Here is a 4,867-nt window from a genome sequence, read left to right as displayed (position 1 = left end):
TTCAAGATGAAAGCCCAACTGCTTCACTCAGCAAGCAATTCCACAGATTCACAAACCTTTAGCTGAAGAAGCTCCTCCTGAACCCAGTCCTAAATCTGCTCCCCCCTTGTTTTGTTGCTATACTCTCTAGTTTCACCTGTCCCCAGTGGAAATTATCTCCCTGCTTCTATCTTATCTATTCCTTTCATAATCATATTTTTCCTATCCAACCTCACATTCTTCTAAATTACAATGAGTATAGTCCCAGTCTACTCAATCTCTCCACATACGCCAACCCTCTCAACTCCAGACTCCAACTAGTGACCCTCCTCTGTACTCCCTCCAGTGCCAGTACATCCTTGCTAAAGTAAAGAGACCAAACCTGTACCCATTACTCCAGGTATGACCTCACCAGCACCCTGTACAGCTGCAGCGTCACCATCCCTCAAGCAATGAAGCACAATGTTCCCTTCACTGTCTTATTTACTTTCTGCACCTGCAAACTAACTTCCTGTGATTCGTGCACAAGGACAGCCAGCTCCATCTGTAGAGCAGCATGCTGAAAGTTTTCAACGTTTCATCATCCAGTTTGCTGTTAGTCCGGCTAAAACGGATGACCTCACATTGTCCTCCATCTGCCAGACCCTTACCCACTATCTATATCCCTGTGCAGACTCACAGTGGTCTCTGCACACAATGCTCTTCCACTCATCTTAGTGTCAAATGTGAACTCTGACACGGTATACTTGGTCCTCAACTCCAAAACATTTGTATAAATTGTAAACAGTTGCGGTGCCAACATTAATCCAAACACCCATTTATCTCTATTCTTTACTTTTTGTTCATTAACCAATCCTCTATCCATGCTAATACATTACCCATAATGCCGTGCACCTTTACCTATACAACAGCCGTTTGTATAGTAGCTTGTCGATTACCTTCTGGAAATCCAAATACACTACATCCACGTATCCAATGTGCTCATCATGTGCTCAAATAATTCCAGTAAATGTGTTAAACACGACCTGCCTTTCATGAATCTATAGTCAATGGGACAATTTCTACCCAGATATCTCGCTACTACGCCCTTGAGAGATTCAAGCATATTCCCCATGACAGAAGTTAAGCTAACGGGTACGTTTTTAAAACTATGCTTGCAGCTTTCCAATCTCTCAGAACCATCCCAGAGTCCAGCAGGTTTTAATGAATTACCCCGAGCACGTTTACTATTTCCTCCCGTCATCTCTTCTAGTCCCCTGGGAAACATTCTATCAGGGCCATCCACCTTTCGGCTGTTAGCTTTCCCACTTTACTGAGAATGATTGATTCTCTGTCCTCATCTACCATTGCCTCCATAGGCCTGCAACAATGAGCGTACAGAGACAGTATGTTCCTGATAAGGGCAAGGCTGATAGGTGTATGGAGTGCTGCATGACCCGAGCTATTACAGCTATGTCAGCTATTACAAGGGGGCATAGCTTTAAGTTAAGGGGTGGTAGGTATAGGACAGATGTTAGGGGTAGGTTCTTTACTCAGCGAGTCGTGAGTTCATGAAATGCCCTGCCAGTAGCAGTGGTGGACTCTCCCTCATTATCGGCATTTAAGCGGGCATTGGATAGGCATATGGAGGATAGTGGGCTAGTGTAGGTTGGGTGGGCTTGGATCGGCGCAACATCGAGGGCCGAAGGGCCTGTACTGCGCTGTATTCTTCTATGTTCTATGTTCTGTGTTCTATAAAATAAACTGTGCTTGGAGGACCATCAACTCAGTGCAAGACACTCTTTGGTCTGCCCAGGCGTGTTGGCCTCCAATGTAATGCGTTGACCTCGACCAAGTGTTGCAAATTGGCACATTCCAAGCTCCAGGACGACATGCTGAAGAATGCAAGAAAGCTTGGGTCAGCTGCCACCAATGCATTGTGGGGAAAGACCACCATCTAAAGTCTTTCTAACGAAGTATGAAAAATGTCTGTTCAGTTGTCAGATCCCTCTTTGTCTCAAAATGTAAATAAACAGTTTCCTACATGAGTAGAAAATGCCTTTGTTTTACATCTGCAGGGAAGCTCTGAAGAACATTAAACTCCAATGTGTTGTTTCTTTTTTCAGTAGAGAAGTGTTTTAGTACTAATAGAAAATAATTATGAATAAAGTATGTTTTTGCAGAAACAAATTACAAGACCATCAACTCTGTAAAAGACATTCTTTGGTCTGCCCGAAACTTGTTGGTCTTCCATTATAAAGAGTTGTATTCAACTTCTTCTTGTACATGTTGCACACTGAGGTGCTTCAATACAAGTGCAATATTTTTGATATTTGCAACACGCATTCAGTGTCGAGAATGTGGTGCTGGAAAAGCACAGCCAGTCAGGCAGCATCCGAGGAACAGAAGGATCGATGTTTTGGGCATAAGCCCTTCCTCAGAAATTCAGCCCTTCCTGATGAAGGGCTTATGCCTGAAACTTTGATTCTCCTGCTCCTCGGATGTTGCCTGATCTGCTGTGCTTTTCCAGCACCACACTCTCAACTCTGAACTCCAGCATCCTTAGTCCTCACTTTCTCCAACATACATTCAATGTCAGACATTTTGCCTGATGGGATTATGCTGTGTGTCGCACAAAGAATCTACGATGTAAACCAAAAATATTAAAAATGTATTGAGGCACCTAAGAAAAGCCTAATGTTTGGACAATTTTACATAAATAGCACATTCTGTAATTTGTAATTTAAAATGTTTTTCTTGTTCGGTTATAAGTATTAAAAAATATATTTGCTAAATATGAAGACTGCTATGGTTTTATTTGTTGAATTTATTTGAAAATTCTTTAATTTTTTACATTGAAACGTTATTGTAATATTTTTGCTTGCAAATTTTATGAATAAAGTATATTTTTTGGAAGAAAAATAATTCCACCCCTCCTCAAACTTTCCAGGCCCACGGTTTTAGACAGTGACCTTTCTCAGCGTTGTGCTCCTGCAGTAGCTGTGAAATCCTGGACTTTTTTAATGTACCAGTCTGCAACACTCAAACATGGACAGCTCTTTCCACTTGAGGACCCTGCATTTTTTTTTTGTCGCACTTTCCATTACGGAGAAGTGCTGAGGGGCGTGAGTGTGCAACACTCATAAGGCAGGATGTCAGTTTTGATCTGCTATCTCAAAACCAAAACTTATTGAGAAGTATTTTTTCCCCAAAGTATACGGTTTTAATAAAACTTGTAAACAAAAATATTTTAATTTGAATTTTCCTGGAGGCAAAAAAGAATACATGTATTATTGTAACAACGTTCCTACATTTCATATCCGGTCTGTCGCCCATACAAAACGTTTCAAATTACAGGAAGTGCAATAGATAGGAAGTTCTCTATACAACATGTTGTGGTTTCGGATGCGTCAATGTAATTGTTTTAATTAGTTGCTCAATAGTGATTTCTCAAGCGTTTTAATTATAAATCTGTGCTCAACAAAAATTCAACAGACCACATGGTGATTCCAACCCTTTGAAAAGTTTCTGCACGATGTGGTCTTAAGCAAAAGTCTTTTAACACACTTGGTGCGTGGATCATGGTACTGTAGATTGTCAAAATCTGGATTACAATATTTTCATGCATTTTTCATGCATTCCTACTTTTTGGGATAAAGCTTTATGTCTGCCTGTGTCGAAATAAAGTTAAAAATCACACAACACCAGGTTATAGTCCAATAGGTTTAATTGGAAGCACTCTAGCACACAAAAATTTACAGTGTGATGTAACTGAAATTATACATTGAAAAATTGATTGTCTGTTAAGCCTTTCATCTGTTAGAATATATAATGTATAATATATGTATAATGTATATTCCTGAAGAAGGGCTTATGCCCGAAACGTCGATTCTCATGCTTCTTGGATGCTGCCTGACCTGCTGCGCTTTTCCAGCAACACATTTTTCAGTAATGTTTATTCAATGTATAAATTATTCATATATAATTATTCATATAATTATTCATATTATTCAATGCCCTCCACTATCACCTGATGAAGGAGCGCCGCTCCGAAAGCTAGTGTGCATCCAATTAAACCTGATGGACTATAACCTGGTGTTGTGTGATTTTTAACTTTGTACACCCCAGTCCAACACTGGCATCTCCAAGTCATGTGTCGAATACTGTACATAATAACTCTCCCCTACAATTACAACTTCTGGATAAACGTATTCGTTGATGTGCACTCAGCAGGCGAAAAAGCAAACAAGCCACCAGCACATATCATAAACGGATTACCGAGTCGGGCAATTCATGTGAAAACGAGGCTGGAAAGGCTGTTTCTAAAATTCTTTCTTTCAAAATAAGTTCAGTCTCCGCAGAGACTGTCAAAAATTGCCATTGCCGACTATATTTCAAGTCGTCAAAGCGGGGTATTGGGAAAAGTTTTCAATAAGCAATAATCGCGCCTCGGTTAAACCTCATCGGCTACGATACTGCCACTGCGCAAAGCTAGCTTCCGTTTCTCTGCGAGCTGATGTTTAGCACATAGATACAGGTTACAGTTGTGGTGAGTATAAAAGAACTAAATTGATATTCAAATAACTTAGCGTTATCGAGAAAACACATTAGTTTACTGACGATAAATTATATTTTGAGAATACTCTGAGGATAAATTGAAAGAAAGATGTTTTGGCAACGAAACTTTGAAATGAGCGCACTGCATTATGGGATATAAATATGCTAATTGTTACTTGATGTTCTGACTTGGATAAAACGACTACTGATCCACAAAGTTAAAAATCACACAACCCCAGGTTATATAGTCCAACAGTTGGACGCACTAGCTTTTGAAGCGCTGCTTCAGGTGGTTTTAAAGTAGGACCGTAAGACACAGAATTTATAGCAAAATTTTACAGTGACACAATGG

General features: G+C 40.0%; 1 non-coding gene across 1 annotated transcript; it reads right to left on the bottom strand.

Annotated features, from left to right (window-relative positions):
* Positions 1-4,310: 4,310 nt before the first annotated feature.
* LOC122559282 lies at positions 4,311-4,451 on the bottom strand. Its single transcript, XR_006314382.1, has one exon. It is a non-coding gene; the product is annotated as a U4 spliceosomal RNA (small nuclear RNA).
* Positions 4,452-4,867: the final 416 nt, after the last annotated feature.

Source organism: Chiloscyllium plagiosum, chromosome 18 (assembly GCF_004010195.1).
Source record: "Chiloscyllium plagiosum isolate BGI_BamShark_2017 chromosome 18, ASM401019v2, whole genome shotgun sequence".
Lineage (NCBI taxonomy): Eukaryota > Metazoa > Chordata > Chondrichthyes > Orectolobiformes > Hemiscylliidae > Chiloscyllium > Chiloscyllium plagiosum.
The sequence above is the reverse complement of the archived record's forward strand: the minus strand, read 5'-3'. Positions and strand labels throughout refer to the sequence as shown.